This window comes from Crinia signifera, chromosome 19, assembly GCF_055691185.1.
Source record: "Crinia signifera chromosome 19, ASM5569118v1, whole genome shotgun sequence".
NCBI classification, from domain to species: domain Eukaryota; kingdom Metazoa; phylum Chordata; class Amphibia; order Anura; family Myobatrachidae; genus Crinia; species Crinia signifera.
Window position 1 is genome coordinate 50,497,287 of NC_139226.1, and position 21,457 is coordinate 50,518,743.

Sequence of the window (21,457 nt, forward strand, 5' to 3'; positions counted from 1 at the left end):
AGAAGCAATAACCCGAATGGGGTCCCAGAAAAGCGCACGGACCGGAATTCGGCCACCAACACTGGTGGAGATCAGCACCACGGACACATCTAACACACACACATCACATCTTTGTCGTTACAGTCTGAAAGATACCTGGGTTTTCAACAGGTGAATAGGACTTGAACTGCTGGACAGGTACAGGAGGACAAGCAGGCATCCATCTGACTCTGTGATTATGTCGTCGTCGCCTTCTGGGTAGGAGGCTGAATGTTCATGTGCTCCGCCCCATCTGTTGACGTCGTGTCATCACACACACACCCATTAGGCAGACGACTAACAGGCAACCAGCAGCAACCAGCTGTCTCCTCGCTCTTTGCTGCATGCCTGTGTCCCTGACGAACTGCTGCTGACTAAATCAATCAGCTGCTACAGAGCAGGAATCTTGCCCAATCAGGTGCAATGACGGCTTACCTGTTGAGCCCATTCAGCAGCAGTAGACAGTCAGATAGACAAGCATTGTTGTGGCAGGCCCCTGTGTGACATCACAGTCTGCCCTCTATGACATCACAAGCTGCACACTTGGATTCCGGAACCTGACAGCCAGACAGTCAGTTGGAACAGACAGGCAGACAGGACAGTCATGTGTAGGTGAGCTGTGTGGGGGCCAATGTTTTCTTGAATTGGCAGTTACCACCAAAATCATGGTTCGAAGAAGGGAAGTGATACTTTTTTCTAAATCCCCCTCTCAAGGATCAGCACATTTTTGGCTTAAAAAAAAAAAAAAAAAGACAAATAATAAAAACAAAAAAAAGAGAAAAGAAAACAAAATATAAGTTACAAAAAAAGATAACAAAAAATATAAGAGAAAAGAAAAAAGAAAAGAATTAAATATAAAAGAAAGAAAAAAAGGAAAAATAAAAGCCATTTTAAATTGAGAGGAAGGGGGTCCAAAAATTCCAATGTTGTGATTCAGTTGATATTTCTGTGGTAAGATGGTAGGTAAGTCACATAGTGTTTCCATATATTTTGGGAGGTCGCAGCGACCAATAAGTCATATAATTTAGGCAGGTTTCAGTTCTTTTGGCTAGGCCGCACATGCTGATTTCAAGTGTAGTGTCACGCAAACTATTAAACTGCCTCGACTCCAGGATGGACAAATAAAGGAGTCAAGAAATAGTCACAAAATGATCCACTTGAAGCCAGATTTCAAAATCTTTTTGCACAAGGTTAAGCAAATGCATGCAAATGAAGCAAATGCATGCATTTATAAATACAAAGTTGGAACAGTGCAAAAACAATTGATACGCATCAAGTGCCAGGAATGGCAATAGTCTATTTTTGGATAACCGATTAGGAAGGTGCACCAGTCCTGGAAATACTGCAATATCAGGTCAATGCGTGGAGTGGACAGAGCAAGCTCTTCTTCCACTTGATCTTAGCCAAAAGGCCGAGAAGCGATAACCCGAATGGGGTCCCAGCAAAGCGCACGGACCGGAATTCGGCCACCAACACTGGTGGAGATCAGCACCACGGACACATCTAACACACACACATCACATCTTTGTCGTTACAGTCTGAAAGATACCTGGGTTTTCGACAGGTGAATAGGACTTGAACTGCTGGACAGGTACAGGAGGACAAGCAGGCATCCATCTGACTCTGTGATTATGTCGTCGGCGCCTTCTGGGTAGGAGGCCGAATGTGCATGTGCTCCGCCCCATCTGTTGACGTTGTGTCAACACACACACACCCAATAGGCAGACGACTAACAGGCAACCAGCAGCAGCCAGCTGTCTCCTCGCTCTTTGCTGCATGCCTGTGTCCCTGACGAACTGCTGCTGACTAAATCAATCAGCTGCTACAGAGCAGGAATCTTCCCCAATCAGGTGCAATGACGGCTTACCTGTTGAGCCCATTCAGCAGCAGTAGACAGTCAGATAGACAAGCATTGTTGTGGCAGGCCCCTGTGTGACATCACAGTCTGCCCTCTATGACATCACAAGCTGCACACTTGGATTCCGGAACCTGACAGCCAGACAGTCAGTTGGAACAGACAGGCAGACAGGACAGTCATGTGTAGGTGAGCTGTGTGGGGGCCAATGTTTTCTTTTATTGGCAGTTACCACCAAAATCATGGTTGAAGAAGGTAAGTGATACTTTTTCTAAATCCCCTCTCAAGGATCAGCACATTTTTGGCTGAAAAAAAAAAAAAGACAAATAATAAAAACAGAAAAAAGAGAAAAGAGAGAGAAAAAAAGAAAACAAAATATAAGTTACAAAAAAAGAAAACAAAAAATATAAGAGAAAAGAAAAAAGAAAAGAATTAAATATAAAAGAAAGGAAAAAAAGGAAAAATAAAAGCCATTTCAAATTGAGAGGAAGGAGGTCCAAAAATTCCAATGTTGTGATTCAGTTGATATTTCTGTGGTAAGATGGTAGGTAAGTCACATAGTGTTTCCATATATTTTGGGAGGTCGCAGCGACCAATAAGTCATATAATTTAGGCAGGATTCAGGTCTTTTGGCTAGGCCGCACATGCTGATTTCAAGTGTAGTGTCACGCAAACTATTAAACTGCCTCGACTCTAGGAAGGACAAATAAAGGAGTCAAGAAATAGTCACAAAATGATCCACTTGAAGCCAGATTTCAAAATCTTTTTGCACAAGGTTAAGCAAATGCATGCAAATGAAGCAAATGCATGCATTTATAAATACAAACTTGGAACAGTGCAAAAACAATTGATACGCATCAAGTGCCAGGAATGGCAATAGTCTATTTTTGGATAACCGATTAGGAAGGTGCACCGGTCCTGTAAGTACTGCAATACCAGGTCAATGCGTGGAGTGGACAGAGCAAGCTCTTTTTCCACTTGATCTTAGCCAAAAGGCCGAGAAGCGATAACCCGAATGGGGTCCCAGCATAGCGCACGGACCGGAATTCGGCCACCAAAACTGGTGGAGATCAGCACCACGGACACATCTAACACACACACATCACATCTTTGTCGTTACAGTCTGAAAGATACCTGGGTTTTCGACAGGTGAATAGGACTTGAACTGCTGGACAGGTATAGGAGGACAAGCAGGCATCCATCTGACTCTGTGATTATGTCGTCGGCGCCTTCTGGGTAGGAGGCCGAATGTGCATGTGCTCCGCCCCATCTGTTGACGTCGTGTCAACACACACACACACCCATTAGGCAGACGACTAACAGGCAACCAGCAGCAGCCAGCTGTCTCCTCGCTCTTTGCTGCATGCCTGTGTCCCTGACGAACTGCTGCTGACTAAATCAATCAGCTGCTACAGAGCAGGAATCTTGCCCAATCAGGTGCAATGACGGCTTACCTGTTGAGCCCATTCAGCAGCAGTAGACAGTCAGATAGACAAGCATTGTTGTGGCAGGCCCCTGTGTGACATCACAGTCTGCCCTCTATGACATCACAAGCTGCACACTTGGATTCCGGAACCTGACAGCCAGACAGTCAGTTGGAACAGACAGGCAGACAGGACAGTCATGTGTAGGTGAGCTGTGTGGGGGCCAATGTTTTCTTTTATTGGCAGTTACCACCAAAATCATGGTTGAAGAAGGTAAGTGATACTTTTTCTAAATCCCCCTCTCAAGGATCAGCACATTTTTGGCTTGAATCTGAATGAGTCTGCGATCTTGCGGCCTGGTATACCACAGGTCTGATCCGGATGAACAATCTGTCCGATGACCGCCTTCAGCCTATTGGCCAGTACCTTGGCGAGGATCTTGTATTCCACGTTCAGAAGAGAGATGGGCCTCCAATTTTTCAGCTCACATCTCTCCCCCTTCCGTTTATACAAGATCGTGATCATCCCTTCCCTCAGCGAAGGAGGCATTTTCCCCTCCACCACCATCTCCTCATACAGCTCGAGCAGGTCCGGGCCGATTAGATCCCACAACGCTACATAGAGCTCAGCTGGGAGACCATCGTTACCTGGAGTCCTGCCTTGCCTAAAGGATTTGGTGGCAGAGAATACCTCCTCCAGCGTCAGGGGAGCGTCCAGCGCCGATCTGCCTGCAGGATCAATAGGGTTAGTGATACCTGACAGGAACTTGTCGGCCATGTCGTTGTCAGTTGTCTTAGGGGATTAGAGGTCGCTGTAGTAGTCGCGGACGACCTTCATCACGCCCTCCTTCCCCTGTCTGGGGATGCCATTCTCATCACGCAGCTCTGTCAGGGGCGTATGGCCAGAGTGGAGTTTCCTGAAAAAGAAAGAAGAACACTTCTCACCCTTCTCCAGATTCTCCACCTTGGAACGGAAGACGATACATCTGGACTCCTCCTCAAAGTGCTTTTTCAGGCTCTTTTTGGTCTCATCCAGGTCGTCCTTCACGTCCCAGCCGCATCGCTGGAGGTCCACCAGGGACTGGAGCTCACGCTGCAGATTTCTGAGGTTCCTCTTACGGTCGCATGCCTGGATACGCCCTTTGACCTGAAAGAAACTGCGGATGTTAGATTTGGCATATTCCCACCAGTCAGACTTACAGTCAAAATAACATTTGTCATTTTTCCATGTGATGTAGGCATCGTTAAGCTCAGCCAATACCTCCTCCTTTTCCAGCAGGGCACAGTTCAACTTCCAGGAGCCTGGGCCAGATGGAAAACCATGGACCAGAATTCCTTGGAAGAGAATGGCCCTGTGGTCAGAGAAGAAGCAGGGAACCATAGAATTCCTAACCTGCTGCACTGCCCAGGAGGTGAACACAAAGTCAATGCGGGAATGCTCAGAGCCATCGGGGCGGCTCCACGGGAAATTCACGGAGCGGTCTCCATGGAGCACACAGCGTCCCGCAGTGACGCTTCAGCCACCATTTCCCGGAGCAGATTGGACGTGATGTCCATCCCCTTTGATCGGGCAGTTGAAGTCTCCAGCCATCACTACAGCCCTGGTGGTGGCGAGCTGGGTCCGCAGGGTCTGGAATAGTTCAAAACGCTCATTCTTGATAGGTGAAGCATACACGCAGATAAGCCTGATGGGCTCACCTGCCCAGGAGCCGTCTACAACAAGTAACCTGCCGCAGACAAGCTCCTGAACAGAATCCAGCTTGAAGAGGCTCCCCCTGATCAGAATGGCTACCCCTGCAGACTTCTTCCACTTGATCTTAGCCAAAAGGCCGAGAAGCGATAACCCGAATGGGGTCCCAGAAAAGCGCACGGACCGGAATTCGGCCACCAACACTGGTGGAGATCAGCACCACGGACACATCTAACACACACACATCACATCTTTGTCGTTACAGTCTGAAAGATACCTGGGTTTTCAACAGGTGAATAGGACTTGAACTGCTGGACAGGTACAGGAGGACAAGCAGGCATCCATCTGACTCTGTGATTATGTCGTCGTCGCCTTCTGGGTAGGAGGCCGAATGTGCATGTGCTCCGCCCCATCTGTTGACGTCGTGTCATCACACACACACCCATTAGGCAGACGACTAACAGGCAACCAGCAGTAGCCAGCTGTCTCCTCGCTCTTTGCTGCATGCCTGTGTTCTGACGAACTGCTGTTGACTAAATCAATCAGCTGCTACAGAGCAGGAATCTTGCCCAATCAGGTGCAATGACGGCTTACCTGTTGAGCCCATTCAGCAGCAGCAGTAGTAGACAGTCAGGTAGACAAGCATTGTTGTGGCAGGCCCCTGTGTGACATCACAGTCTGCCCTCTATGACATCACAAGCTGCACACTTGGATTCCGGAACCTGACAGCCAGACAGTCAGTTGAAACAGACAGGCAGACAGGACAGTCATGTGTAGGTGAGCGGTGTGTGGGGGCCAATGTTTTCTTGTATTGGCAGTTACCACCAAAATCATGGTCCGAAGAAGGTAAGTGATACTTTTTCTAAATCCCCGTCTCAAGGATCAACACATTTTTGGCTTGAAAAAAAAAAAAAGGTCAAATAATAAAAACAAAAAAAGAGAAGAGATAGAAAAAAAAGAAAAAAAAATATAAGTTACAAGAAAAGATAACAACAAATATAAGAGAAAAGAAAAAAATAAATAAATAAATATAAAAGAGAAAAAAAAAGGAAAAATAAAAGCCATTTCTAATTGAGAGGAAGGGGGTCCAAAAATTCCAATGTTGTGATTCAGTTGATATTTCTGTGGTAAGATGGTAGGTAAGTCACATAGTGTTTCCATATATTTTGGGAGGTCGCAGTGACCAATAAGTCATATAATTTAGGCAGGCTTCAGGTCTTTTGGCTAGGCCGCACATGCTGATTTCAAGTGTAGTGTCACGCAAACTATTAAACTGCCTTGACTCCAGGAAGGACAAATAAAGGAGTCAAGAAATAGTCACAAAATGATCCACTAGAGGCCGGATTTCAAAATCTTTATGCACAAGAGTTAAACCTTGAAGCAAATGCATGCATTTATAAATACAAAGTTGGAACAGTGTAAAAACAATTGATACGCATCAAGTGCCAGGAATGGCAATAGTCTATTTTTGGATAACAGATTAGGAAGGTGCACCGGTCCTGGAAGTACTGCAATACCAGGTCAATGCGTGGAGTGGACAGAGCAAGCTCTTTTTTTGATTGAAAAGGCAAATCTTTATTGTGCATAAAGAAAGCAAAAAACATACGGTAACATTTAGACATATCTACTGTGTCGCAGCACAGCATACATGCAAAACTGTATAGTATATTTCATGAAATACAGTATAAGAAATCAAATACCATAAGACATGCTATGCACTATTCATTCTAACCTTAAACAATCATTGACTATGGATAAGACTATGGGTGGAGGGGAGGGGGGTGAGGGAGGGGGAGTCACGTTGCCCGAAGCTTTATTGACCAGACAGACACATATAAGGGGAGGGCAATAAATAGACAGGACATCAATAGAACAACAGACATCGTGAAATGGGGGAGTGGGGCCACGTCACAGTTCTTATCACTCAGTTCAATGGGGAAAGGGCCAGAAGAAGGGGGGGGTTAGTCCTCTTCTTCCTCAGGGCTATCCCGGATGGAGTAGTCTCTGAGCAGGCTGTGGATCAGCCTGCGGCAGTCCTGCACGGACATCCTCTCCCTCCTCATAATGAGGCGATTCCTGGCAAACCACACAGCGTCCTTAAAACAGTTTATAAGGCGCCAGGCTTCCTGGGTCGCCCCAACAGTGTGTGTGCCGGGGAACAGTCCGTAAAGCACCGAATGGTACGATAGGTGGCTCCTGGGCACACAGTCCTTAAACTCAGTCTCTAGGGCATCCAGCAGCAACTGTGCATAGGTGCAGTCCCAGAAGAGGTGCATAGATGTTTCCTCACGAACGAGGCACCAGGGACAATGTCTGTACCTACACAAGTTTCGGGAGTGCATGAATGACCGGAGAGGCAAACCCCCCTGGATGGCCATCCATGACAAGTCTTTATGTCTATTAGTCAGTCTCTTGGATGCCACGTACTCCCAGACAAACTTAACAGTTGCCGCCGGGAGCCCTGGTATCGTTTCCATAGTGTCTTTGGCTCTGATGAGCTTGTGGACAGTTTTTGGCTTCCACAAGTCGGGTTTCAATCCCTCCAGTTGGTGTTCCCTCACAAACTTGGACACGTCCAGGTAAAACCACGGAGTGGTCCAGTTGTAAGGGATGGAGCTGTCCCACTTGTCCCATTTAAGGGTCCTCCACAATGGTAGGAGGAAGAAGCGGGACATGGAGTTCCCCGCAGAGCCGGCACAATTGTCAATCAAAGTTCTGCGGATGCAAGTACATACAAAGAAGGCTCTCAGCATAGTTGGAATGTCTGGAATGCCTTTGCCACCTTTGAGGGGATCCTTGTACATAATGCTCCGCTTCACTCTGTCCATTTTGGAGCCCCAGATGAAGTGGAAAGTGGCCCGGGTAATGGCCTTGCAGACCGCAGTTGGCGGCGGCCAGGCCTGGGCTGTGTACTGCAGGACGGGAAGAATCTCGTTCCGCAGCACAAGGGCTTTCCCCTCGATGGAAAGGTCTCTGAGGCTCCATAGTCCAATTTTCTGTCTCACTGTGGCAAGTTTCTCATCCCAGCACTTCCGGGCGGCTCCATCATCACCGAACCAGACTCCCAGGATTTTGATGAGGTCCGGTTTGACGGTAAATGGGAAAGGAGCCGAGGACGACAGGTGCCAGTTTCCGAAGAGCATGGCCTCTGACTTCCCGCAGTTGACTTTTGCCCCCGAAGCACGGCCGAAGTCCTCACAGGTCTGGACGAGTGCTGCCACCGAGCGTTGATCCGCGCAGAAGACAGTGACGTCGTCCATGTACAGCGAGCACTTGGCCACTGGGTGGTCTGGACCTGGTGCGGTGATCCCTCTGATCTCTGGATTCTGTCTGATGGATAGGGCCAGGAGCTCTATAACACAAACAAAAAGAAGAGGTGAAAGAGGGCAGCCTTGTCTGACCCCAGAGAGAACCGGAAAGGGGTCAGTCTTCCAGCCGTTCACCAACACCGTGCTGTGGATATCAAGGTACATAAGGTTAACATACGAACAAAACAATTCACCAAGACCAAATTTTCGCAGCACCTTACCCATCAGCTCGTGAGAGACACGGTCAAAGGCCTTTTCCTGATCAAGGCTGATCAGGGCCGTGCGCACATTACGATCTTTCACGTAATGGACCGTGTCCCTGAGGAGGGCAAGGCTGTCTGCGATCCTGCGGCCAGGAATACCACAGGTCTGATCCGGATGAACAATCTGTCCGATGACAGCCTTCAGCCTATTGGCCAGTACCTTGGCGAGGATCTTGTAGTCCACGTTCAGAAGAGAGATGGGCCTCCAATTTTTCAGCTCACATCTCTCCCCCTTCCGCTTATACAAGATCGTGATCATCCCTTCCCTCAGCGAAGGAGGCATTTTTCCCTCCACCACCATCTCCTCATACAGCTCGAGCAGGTCCGGGCCGATTAGATCCCACAGCGCTACATAGAGCTCAGCTGGGAGACCATCGTTACCTGGAGTCCTGCCTTGCCTAAAGGATTTGGTGGCAGAGAATACCTCCTCCAGCGTCAGGGGAGCGTCCAGCGCCGATCTGCCTGCAGGATCAATAGGGTTAGTGATACCTGACAGGAACTTGTCGGCCATGTCGTTGTCAGTCGTCTTAGGGGAGTAGAGGTCGCTGTAGTAGTCGCGGACGACCTTCATCACGCCCTCCTTCCCCTGTCTGGGAATGCCATTCTCATCTCGCAGCTCGGTCAGGGGCGTGTGGCCAGAGTGGAGTTTCCTGAAAAAGAAAGAAGAACACGTCTCACCCTTCTCCAGATTCTCCACCTTGGAACGGAAGACGATACGTCTGGACTCCTCCTCAAAGTGCCTTTTCAGGCTCTTTTTGGTCTCATCCAGGTCGTCCTTCACGTCCCAGCCGCACCGCTGGAGGTCCACCAGGGACTGGAGCTCACGCTGCAGATTTCTGAGGTTCCTCTTACGGTCGCATGCCTGGATACGCCCTTTGACCTGAAAGAAACTGCGGATGTTAGATTTGGCATATTCCCACCAGTCAGACATACAGTCAAAATAACATTTGTCATTTTTCCATGTGATGTAGGCATCCTTAAGTTCAGCCAATACCTCCTCCCTTTCCAGCAGTGCACAGTTCAACTTCCAGGAGCCTGGGCCAGATGGAAAACCATGGCCCAGGATTCCCTGGAAGAGAATGGCCCTGTGGTCAGAGAAGAAGCAGGGAACCATAGAATGCCTAACCTGCTGCACTGCCCGGGAGGTGAACACAAAGTCAATGCGGGAACGCACAGAGCCATCGGGGCGGCTCCACGTGAAGTTCACGGAGCCGGCCCCCATGGAGCCCACAGCGTCCCGCAGTGATGCTTCGGCCACCATTTCCCGGAGCAGATTGGACGTGATGTCCAACTTCGCAGAGTTGCAGGTGCTTCGTCCATCCCCTTCGATCGGGCAGTTGAAGTCTCCAGCCATCACTACAGCCCTGGTGGTGGCGAGCTGGGTCCGCAGGGTCTGGAATAGTTCCAAACGCTCATTCTTAATAGGTGAAGCGTACACGCTGATAAGCCTGATAGGCTCCCCTGCCCAGGAGCCGTCTACGACAAGTAACCTGCCGCAGACAAGCTCCTGAACAGAATCCAGCGTGAAGAGGCTCCCCCTGATCAGAATGGCTACCCCTGCAGACTTACACTCACCTCCACCGGACCAGTAGGACGGGCCATGGGACCACTGCCGGGCCAGGTGCTTGTAGGACCTGGAGAAAGGGAGAGAGCATTCCTGCAACATGTATACATCACATTTCTGAAAGTCAAGGAAAGTAAAAACAGACTGTCTCCTAGCCTTATCCTTAATGCTCCTCACATTAATGGTAAGAATATTAAAAGCTACCATCTGTTAAGAGAAAGGGCAGGTTAGGTTACGATACATTTACGTTACCACTCCCATCGGGGGGCGCAGCTTCCGGCTCTGCAGCTGGATCACCTTCATGGGCTGGTTCCGTAATGTCAAGCAGCTGGTCGATGTCGCTGTCGCAGACAAGTTCAGTTGGCCCGAACTCATCGTAACATTCCACCAAGGCCGCCATCTCCTCCTCGAGGGAGGGGGCGGGCTGGGGTGGTTCCACCGACTCAACTGCTGCCTTTTTGGAAGTTTCCGGGTCGGCAGCTGGGCTCTCCAACACCTTCCTCTTCCGTCTCAGCGGGGTCGGACCTGCAGAGGCAAGGGGTGGGAACTCCTCCTCGGAGAGGAGAGGGACAGAGGGGGTGGAGGGTAGAGGGGTGGGTTGGGCAGGAGGTCGGGAGGGTGGGGGAGGGGTGTGAGCAGCAGTGGAGGGGGGTGCTGTCACAGAGGGAGGTAGGGGAGGGGGGGTGGGAATGACAGGGGCAGAGGAGGGTTTCTTACCACCTTGTCTCTGCGGCTTCGGCTTCGGCTGTTTCTGTACCGGCTGGGGAGGTACCATGGGGGTAGCTCCCTTCACTGCTGCGGCGTAGGACCTCGCTCTGTCAGGGCATGCCTTGTAGAGGTGATCTCCTTTGCCGCACAGGTTGCAGACGAGCTTCGTGGGGCAGTCCTTTGTCTCGTGGCCGGCCACGTGACAGAACTTGCATGCCGAGACCTTGCACTCTCTTCCCACGTGGTCTTTCCCACTGCACTTTCGACAGGTGCGTGGTTGATCCGCGTAGTAGATGAGTCCAGCGGTTCCCCCCAGGGAGAAGCACTGTTTGAGGTGCTTGACTCCGTCTGGGCACGAAGTGTCCTTGTGGAGCCTGACCACCACCGACCACTTTCCGTCCCAGAGCCCGTTGCTCAGCAGGACCCTTGTGGGGTCCCTGATGACCGTGCAGGATCTGCTCAGGAACGTGACGATGTCTTTGGCAGGCACATGTGGACTTCGCATTGAAACCATCAACCGCCTCTCCTCTCTTTGAATAGGGCAGTTGCCCACAAAGCGAGAGAGAGGGGAATCAGGCTTCGCCGCTTTCACCGCCTCCCAATACCTCTTGCAGATGGCAATGGTGGCGAAGGTGACATAAAAGATCCCCTTGATGAAGGTCTGGGTGCTGAGGACTTCGGGGGCCGAGAATCCTTGGTCCAGGACCATCATCTTGCCGAATTGCACCAGCGAAAGGTCCGGCACCCGTCCGTCCACCTCCTTCAGCTTCATCACCACGGTTTGCCTCATCCAGGGTTCCAGGGCTGGGGTAGCCTTGGAGCCATCCGTGGCGGGCACCGCTGGTGGTGTCCCTGAAGGGGGGCAGGAGCTGGGGCCAGCCACATTTGCTGGAGTTTCGGCCGGGGACTTGCCCTTCTTCCCGGCGAGGGGGGCTGGAGCGGAGGCTGTGGCCATCCTTCCGGCTTCTCGGGGCAAAAGGGTCTTTTCCGGGACCCCGGCAGGAGGGGAAGGAGGAGATCTCTTCAGAGGGCAGAGCAACACAAGTCTAACCCTCCAAGGTGGCTAGAGAGCGATGCACGGCTTCAGAGGGCAGAGCAAAGCAAGTCTAACCCTCCACGGAGGCTGGGGAGCGTTGCAGAGCTTCGGAGGGCAGAGCAGAAAGTCTGACCCTCGGCGGCGGCTCCGGAGCGGTGGGAGGCTTCAGAGGGCAGAGCAGAAAAGTCTGACCCTCCTAGGCAGCTCGGGAGTGCTGCAAGGCTTCGAGAGGGCAGAGCAAACAAGTCTGCCTCTCCCAGGTGGCTAGGGTGCGTTGATCTCCCTCCTTAGGCGAAATCCTCTTCTCCTCGGGGGCGGAGCTTCTTCCTCGGCGTCGAGAGGCGGAGGGGTCGGCAGTCGCTTCGGAGGGCAGAGCAGACAAGTCTGACCCTCAGTCTTCTTCGCCGGCTTCTCCCTCTTCAGCGATGTCTTCTCCTCCTCGCAGTCTCGACGTCTTCGCTCTTTCGCTCTCTCGGCCAGCAGCGGTAGCCCTGAGAAGGACCGTTGTCGGTCCAAGAAACAAGGAGCAGAGCTGCCTCTCAGAATAAACTGATAAGAACAGATGAGTTTGAAGAAACTCAGGGAGCCCGAGGTGTGCTCCCACCACCACCAGTGACGTGACTAAACGCGTGCACAGGGGGCAGCCGTACGAACGTGTGGCCCTCTCCCAAAGGAGAAAGGCCCCATGGTTCCCCTAACCCCCCTCAACCATAAGGCCAAGGAAGGGAAAAAAGGGATCGGTGGGTCCTCTTCGCCGAAGCTTAGAGAGACCCGCTTTTCCTCCACCCCCGGAAGGGTTTCGGACGGTGGGTCCTCCGCAGCCCGTGCTTTGGAGAGACCCGACTTAGGCTTCCCTCCGCCTTGCGGCTCGGGGTTGCCCTCGAGGGAACCGGGACTCTCCCCAGAAGGTGAAGAGTCCCAGTCACGTTTGGGGAACGGAAGGCCCGTTAGGGACAGCCGCACTACCCAAATGAAAAAACGTGACAAACTAACAAAAAACGTGGAGTGCAAAACGTGCAAATCATAAAAAGAAAAGAATAAGGCCCTAGCCAGAAGGCCGGGGGGGGGTGTGAAAAATTGTCCTACCCCATCCAAAAGGACAGGGTAAGGACGTGAAGCGCTAACCTAAAGGGAAGTGCGCAGTGCAAGTGCCATTCGTGCAAGGTGACTTGGGATCACCCGTGCATGTCCGGCACCCCCGAGTTTCCCCGGGGGCACAGTGCAGCCTCGGACTCCAGGCAGCCGACCCTTCAGCGTCCGACCAAGCTTTTCTCCGTCTCACCAGCAGGCATTTTCCAGCCCCCGGCATGGGAATGGGTACTCCACTGGGCCTTTCGAAAGACTCCCTTAGGGGCTGCACCCCCTCCGGAAGAGCAATCTACTCAGTCCCAGTGTTTCTCCGCTCCCAGGGTTAAGGTACTAAGCTGGGCCTTTCGCGGTCTCCCCATCAGAGGCTACGAACCTCTGGAACAGGAGCCATCTACTCAGTCCCAACCTTTCTCCGCTCCCTGGGATTGGATACTAGACTGAGCCTTTCGCTGACTCATCCTTCGGGGGCTACAAACCCCGTCAAGAGAGTCAAACTACTAGGCCCAGTGTTTCTCCCCCCCTCTTACCAGTGGATTTACGGAAACAACACCTCCTACCAAAGGCAGAGGTGAAGATACTCAGTGAGACTTTTCACTACTCCCGGGAAAAAACAGAGGGGTCCCACACCCTCCGCCCATCAGAGCAGCTACTCAGTCTCACCTTTCTCTATTCTCTGCCAGAGGCCAGTCCATACCCAACTGATAAGAACAGATACTACACTTGATCTTAGCCAAAAGGCCGAGAAGCGATAACCCGAATGGGGTCCCAGCAAAGCGCACGGACCGGAATTCGGCCACCAACACTAGTGGAGATCAGCACCACGGACACATCTAACACACACACATCACATCTTTGTCGTTACATTCTGAAAGATACCTGGGTTTTCGACAGGTGAATAGGACTTGAACTGCTGGACAGGTACAGGAGGACAAGCAGGCATCCATCTGACTCTGTGATTATGTCGTCGTCGCCTTCTGGGTAGGAGGCCGAATGTGCATGTGCTCCGCCCCATCTGTTGACGTCGTGTCATCACACACACACCCATTAGGCAGACGACTAACAGGCAACCAGCAGTAGCCAGCTGTCTCCTCGCTCTTTGCTGCATGCCTGTGTCCCTGACGAACTGCTGCTGACTAAATCAATCAGCTGCTACAGAGCAGGAATCTTGCCCAATCAGGTGCAATGACGGCTTACCTGTTGAGCCCATTCAGCAGCAGCAGTAGTAGACAGTCAGATAGACAAGCATTGTTGTGGCAGGCCCCTGTGTGACATCACAGTCTGCCCTCTATGATATCACAAGCTGCACACTTGGATTCCGGAACCTGACAGCCAGACAGTCAGTTGGAACAGACAGGCAGACAGGACAGTCATGTGTAGGTGAGCCGTGTGGGGGCCAATGTTTTCTTGTATTGGCAGTTACCACCAAAATCATGGTCCGAAGAAGGTAAGTGATACTTTTTCTAAATCCCCGTCTCAAGGATCAACACATTTTCGGCTTGAAAAAAAAAAAGACAAATAATAAAAACAAAAAAAGGGAAAAGACAGAAAAAAAAAGAAAAAAAAAAATATAAGTTACAAGAAAAGATACCAAAAAATATAAGAGAAAAGAAAAAAGAAAATAAATAAATATCAAAGAGAAAAAAAAGGAAAAATAAAATCCATTTCTAATTGAGAGGAAGGGGGTCCAAAAATTCCAATGTTGTGATTCAGTTGATATTTCTGTGTTAAGATGGTAGGTAAGTCACATAGTGTTTCCATATATTTTGGGAGGTCGCAGTGACCAATAAGTCATATAATTTAGGCAGGCTTCAGGTCTTTTGGCTAGGCCGCACATGCTGATTTCAAGTGTAGTGTCACGCAAACTATTAAACTGCCTTGACTCCAGGAAGGACAAATAAAGGAGTCAAGAAATAGTCACAAAATGATCCACTGGAGGCCGGATTTCAAAATCTTTATGCACATGAGTTAAACCTTGAAGCAAATGCATGCATTTATAAATACAAAGTTGGAACAGTGCAAAAACAATTGATACGCATCAAGTGCCAGGAATAGCAATAGTCTATTTTTGGATAACAGATTAGGAAGGTGCACCAGTCCTGGAAGTACTGCAATACCAGGTCAATGCGTGGAGTGGACAGAGCAAGCTCTTCTTCCACTTGATCTTAGCCAAAAGGCCGAGAAGCGATAACCCAAATGGGGTCCCAGCAAAGCGCACGGACTGGAATTCGGCCACCAACACTGGTGGAGATCAGCACCACGGACACATATAACAGACACACATCACATCTTTGTCGTTACAGTCTGAAAGATACGTGGGTTTTCGACAGGTGAAAAGGACTTGAACTGCTGGACAGGTACAGGAGGACAAGCTGGCATCCATCTGACTCTGTGATTATGTCGTCGGCGCCTTTTGGGTAGGAGGCCGAATGTGCATGTGCTCCGCCCCATCTGTTGACGTCGTGTCAACACACACACACCCATTAGGCAGACGACTAACAGGCAACCAGCAGCAGCCAGCTGTCTCCTCGCTCTTTGCTGCATGCCTGTGTCCCTGACGAACTGCTGCTGACTAAATCAATCAGCTGCTACAGAGCAGGAATCTTGCCCAATCAGATGCAATGACGGCTTACCTGTTGAGCCCATTCAGCAGCAGTAGACAGTCAGATAGACAAGCATTGTTGTGGCAGGCCCCTGTGTGACATCACAGTCTGCCCTCTATGACATCACAAGCTGCACACTTGGATTCCGGAACCTGACAGCCAGACAGTCAGTTGGAACAGACAGGCAGACAGGACAGTCATGTGTAGGTTAGCTGTGTGGGGGCCAATGTTTTCTTGAATTGGCAGTTACCACCAAAATCATGGTTCGAAGAAGGTAAGTGATACTTTTTCTAAATCCCCCTCTCAAGGATCAGCACATTTTTGGCTTAAAAAAAAAAAAAAAGACAAATAATAAAAACAAAAAAAAGAGAAAAGAGAGAAAAAAAAGAAAAGAAAAGAAAATATAAGTTACAAAAAAAGAAAACAAAAAATATAAGAGAAAAGAAAAAAGAAAAGAATTAAATATAAAAGAAAGAAAAAAAGGAAAAATAAAAGCCATTTCAAATTGAGAGGAAGGGGGTCCAAAAATTCCAATGTTGTGATTCAGTTGATATTTCTGTGGTAAGATTGTAGGTAAGTCACATAGTGTTTCCATATATTTTGGGAGGTCGCAGCGACCAATAAGTCATAATTTAGGCAGGATTCAGGTCTTTTGGCTAGGCCGCACATGCTGATTTCAAGTGTAGTGTCACGCAAACTATTAAACTGCCTCGACTCTAGGAAGGACAAATAAAGGAGTCAAGAAATAGTCACAAAATGATCCACTTGAAGCCAGATTTCAAAATCTTTTTGCACAAGGTTAAGCAAATGCATGCATTTATAAATACAAACTTGGAACAGTGCAAAAACAATTGATACGCATCAAGTGCCAGGAATGGCAATAGTCTATTTTTGGATAACCGATTAGGAAGGTGCACCGGTCCTGGAAGTACTGCAATACAAGGTCAATGCGTGGAGTGGACAGAGCAAGCTCTTCTTCCACTTGATCTTAGCCAAAAGGCCGAGAAGCGATAACCCGAATGGGGTCCCAGCAAAGCGCACGGACCGGAATTCGGCCACCAACACTGGTAGAGATCAGCACCACCGACACATCTAACACACACACATCACATCTTTGTCGTTACAGTCTGAAAGATACCTGGGTTTTCGACAGGTGAATAGGACTTGAACTGCTGGACAGGTACAGGAGGACAAGCAGGCATCCATCTGACTCTGTGATTATGTCGTCGGCGCCTTCTGGGTAGGAGGCCGAATGTGCATGTGCTCCGCCCCATCTGTTGACGTTGTGTCAACACACACACACCCATTAGGCAGACGACTAACAGGCAACCAGCAGCAGCCAGCTGTCTCCTCGCTCTTTGCTGCATGCCTGTGTCCCTGACGAACTGCTGCTGACTAAATCAATCAGCTGCTACAGAGCAGGAATCTTGCCCAATCAGATGCAATGACGGCTTACCTGTTGAGCCCATTCAGCAGCAGTAGACAGTCAGATAGACAAGCATTGTTGTGGCAGGCCCCTGTGTGACATCACAGTCTGCCCTCTATGACATCACAAGCTGCACACTTGGATTCCGGAACCTAACAGCCAGACAGTCAGTTGGAACAGACAGGCAGACAGGACAGTCATGTGTAGGTTAGCTGTGTGGGGGCCAATGTTTTCTTGAATTGGCAGTTACCACCAAAATCATGGTTCGAAGAAGGTAAGTGATACTTTTTCTAAATCCCCCTCTCAAGGATCAGCACATTTTTGGCTTAAAAAAAGAAAAAAGACAAATAATAAAAACAAAAAAAAGAGAAAAGAGAGAAAAAAAAGAAAAGAAAACAAAATATAAGTTACAAAAAAAAGAAAACAAAAAATATAAGAGAAAAGAAAAAAGAAAAGAATTAAATATAAAAGAAAGAAAAAAAGGAAAAATAAAAGCCATTTCAAATTGAGAGGAAGGGGGTCCAAAAATTCCAATGTTGTGATTCAGTTGATATTTCTGTGGTAAGATTGTAGGTAAGTCACATAGTGTTTCCATATATTTTGGGAGGTCGCAGCGACCAATAAGTCATATAATTTAGGCAGGATTCAGGTCTTTGGCTAGGCCGCACATGCTGATTTCAAGTGTAGTGTCACGCAAACTATTAAACTGCCTCGACTCTAGGAAGGACAAATAAAGGAGTCAAGAAATAGTCACAAAATGATCCACTTGAAGCCAGATTTCAAAATCTTTTTGCACAAGGTTAAGCAAATGCATGCATTTATAAATACAAACTTGGAACAGTGCAAAAACAATTGATACGCATCAAGTGCCAGGAATGGCAATAGTCTATTTTTGGATAACCGATTAGGAAGGTGCACCAGTCCTGGAAGTACTGCAATACCAGGTCAATGCGTGGAGTGGACAGAACAAGCTCTTCTTTCACTTGATCTTAGCCAAAAGGCCGAGAAGCGATAACCCGAATGGGGTCCCAGCAAAGCGCACGGACCGGAATTCGGCCACCAACACTGGTGGAGATCAGCACCACGGACACATCTAACACACACACATCACATCTTTGTCGTTACAGTCTGAAAGATACCTGGGTTTTCGACAGGTGAATAGAACTGGAACTGCTGGACAGGTACAGGAGGACAAGCAGGCATCCATCTGACTCTGTGATTATGTCGTCGGCGCCTTTTGGGTAGGAGGCCGAATGTGCATGTGCTCCGCCCCATCTGTTGACGTCGTGTCAACACACACACACCCATTAGGCAGACGACTAACAGGCAACCAGCAGCAGCCAGCTGTCTCCTCGCTCTTTGCTGCATCCCTGTGTCCCTGACGAACTGCTGCTGACTAAATCAATCAGCTGCTACAGAGCAGGAATCTTGCCCAATCAGGTGCAATGACGGCTTACCTGTTGAGCCCATTCAGCAGCAGTAGACAGTCAGATAGACAAGCATTGTTGTGGCAGGCCCCTGTGTGACATCACAGTCTGCCCTCTATGACATCACAAGCTGCACACTTGGATTCCGGAACCTGACAGCCAGACAGTCAGTTGGAACAGACAGGCAGACAGGACAGTCATGTGTAGGTGAGCTGTGTGGGGGCCAATGTTTTCTTGTATTGGCAGTTACCACCAAAATCATGGTCTGAAGAAGGTAAGTGATACTTTTTCTAAATCCCCCTCTCAAGGATCAGCACATTTTTGGCTTGAATCTGAATGAGTCTGCGATCTTGCGGCCTGGTATACCACAGGTCTGATCCGGATGAACAATCTGTCCGATGACAGCCTTCAGCCTATTGGCCAGTACCTTGGCGAGGATCTTGTATTCCACGTTCAGAAGAGAGATGGGCCTCCAATTTTTCAGCTCACATCTCTCCCCCTTCCGTTTATACAAGATCGTGATCATCCCTTCCCTCAGCGAAGGAGGCATTTTCCCCTCCACCACCATCTCCTCATACAGCTCGAGCAGGTCCGGGCCGATTAGATCCCACAACGCTACATAGAGCTCAGCTGGGAGACCATCGTTACCTGGAGTCCTGCCTTGCCTAAAGGATTTGGTGGCAGAGAATACCTCCTCCAGCGTCAGGGGAGCGTCCAGCGCCGATCTGCCTGCAGGATCAATAGGGTTAGTGATACCTGACAGGAACTTGTCGGCCATGTCGTTGTCAGTTGTCTTAGGGGAGTAGAGGTCGCTGTAGTAGTCGCGGACGACCTTCATCACGCCCTCCTTCCCTGTCTGGGAATCCCATTCTCATCTGGCAGCTCGGTCAGGGGTGTGTGGCCAGAGTGGAGTTTCCTGAAAAAGAAGGAAGAACACTTCTCACCCTTCTCCAGATTCTCCACCTTGGAACGGAAGACGATTCATCTGGACTCCTCCTCAAAGTGCTTTTTCAGGCTCTTTTTGGTCTCATCCAGGTCGTCCTTCACGTCCCAGCCGCACCGCTGGAGGTCCACCAGGGACTGGAGCTCACGCTGCAGATTTCTGAGGTTCCTCTTACGGTCGCATGCCTGGATACGCCCTTTGACCTGAAAGAAACTGCGGATGTTAGATTTGGCATATTCCCACCAGTCAGACTTACAGTCAAAATAACATTTGTCATTTTTCCATGTGATGTAGGCATCCTTAAGCTCAGCCAATACCTCCTCCTTTTCCAGCAGGGCACAGTTCAACTTCCAGGAGCCTGGGCCAGATGGAAAACCATGGCCCAGAATTCCTTGGAAGAGAATGGCCCTGTGGTCAGAGAAGAAGCAGGGAACCATAGAATGCCTAACCTGCTGCACTGCCCAGGAGGTGAACACAAAGTCAATGCGAAAACGCTCAGAGCCATCGGGGCGGCTCCACGTGAAATTCACGGAGTGGCCTCCATGGAGCACACAGCGTCCCGCAGTGACGCTTCAGCCACCATTTCCCGGAGCAGATTGGACGTGATGTCCAGCTTCGCAGAGTTGCAGGTGCTTCGTCCATCCCCTTCGATCGGGCAGTTGAAGCCTCCAGCCATCACTACAGCCCTGGTGGTGGCGAGCTGGGTCCGCAGGGTCTGGAATAGTTCCAAACGCTCATTCTTGATAGGTGAAGCATACACGCAGATAAGCCTGATAGGCTCACCTGCCCAGGAGCCGTCTACAACAAGTAACCTGCCGCAGACAAGCTCCTGAACAGAATCCAGCTTGAAGAGGCTCCCCCTGATCAGAATGGCTACCCCTGCAGACTTCTTCCACTTGATCTTAGCCAAAAGGCTGAGAAGCGATAACCCGAATGGGGTCCCAGAAAAGCACACGGACCGGAATTCGGCCACCAACACTGGTGGAGATCAGCACCACGGACACATCTAACACACACACATCACATCTTTGTCGTTACAGTCTGAAAGATACCTGGGTTTTCAACAGGTAAATAGGACTTGAACTGCTGGACAGGTACAGGAGGACAAGCAGGCATCCATCTGACTCTGTGATTATGTCGTCGGCGCCTTCTGGGTAGGAGGCCGAATGTGCATGTGCTCCGCCCCATCTGTTGACGTCGTGTCATCACACACACACCCATTAGGCAGACGACTAACAGGCAACCAGCAGTAGCCAGCTGTCTCCTCGCTCTTTGCTGCATGCCTGTGTCCCTGACGAACTGCTGCTGACTAAATCAATCAGCTGCTACAGAGCAGGAATCTTGCCCAATCAGGTGCAATGACGGCTTACCTGTTGAGCCCATTCAGCAGCAGTAGACAGTCAGATAGACAAGCATTGTTGTGGCAGGCCCCTGTGTGACATCACAGTCTACCCTCTATGACATCACAAGCTGCACACTTGGATTCCGGAACCTGACAGCCAGCTGTCAGTTGGAACAGACAGGCAGACAGGACAGTCATGTGTAGGTGAGCGGTGTGGGGGCCAATGTTTTCTTGTATTGGCAGTTACCACCAAAATCATGGTCCGAAGAAGGTAAGTGATACTTTTTCTAAATCCCCGTCTCAAGGATCAACACATTTTTGGCTTGAAAAAAAAAAAAAGACAAATAATAAAAACAAAAAAAGAGAAAAGACAGAAAAAAAAGAAAAAAAATATAAGTTACAAGAAAAGATAACAAAAAATATAAGAGAAAAGAAAAAAGAAAATAAATAAATATAAAAGAGAAAAAAAAGGAAAAATAAAAGCCATTTCTAATTGAGAGGAAGGGGGTCCAAAAATTCCAATGTTGTGATTCAGTTGATATTTCTGTGGTAAGATGGTAGGTAAGTCACATAGTGTTTCCATATATTTTGGGAGGTCGCAGTGACCAATAAGTCATATAATTTAGGCAGGCTTCAGGTCTTTTGGCTAGGCCGCACATGCTGATTTCAAGTGTAGTGTCACGCAAACTATTAAACTGCCTTGACTCCAGGAAGGACAAATAAAGGAGTCAAGAAATAGTCACAAAATGATCCACTGGAGGCCGG

At 49.3% G+C, this 21,457-nt stretch overlaps 6 pseudogenes; all 6 read right to left on the minus strand.

Moving 5' to 3' along the window:
• Positions 1-1,335: 1,335 nt before the first annotated feature.
• LOC146044472 (U2 spliceosomal RNA) lies at positions 1,336-1,441 on the minus strand (annotated as a pseudogene).
• Positions 1,442-2,775: 1,334 nt separating this feature from the next.
• LOC146044466 (U2 spliceosomal RNA) lies at positions 2,776-2,881 on the minus strand (annotated as a pseudogene).
• Positions 2,882-13,567: 10,686 nt separating this feature from the next.
• Positions 13,568-13,704, minus strand: LOC146044433 (U2 spliceosomal RNA; annotated as a pseudogene).
• A 1,330-nt stretch (positions 13,705-15,034) lies between these two features.
• On the minus strand, positions 15,035-15,140 carry LOC146044452 (U2 spliceosomal RNA; annotated as a pseudogene).
• Positions 15,141-16,460: 1,320 nt separating this feature from the next.
• Positions 16,461-16,566, minus strand: LOC146044467 (U2 spliceosomal RNA; annotated as a pseudogene).
• A 1,321-nt stretch (positions 16,567-17,887) lies between these two features.
• LOC146044460 (U2 spliceosomal RNA) lies at positions 17,888-17,993 on the minus strand (annotated as a pseudogene).
• Positions 17,994-21,457: the final 3,464 nt, after the last annotated feature.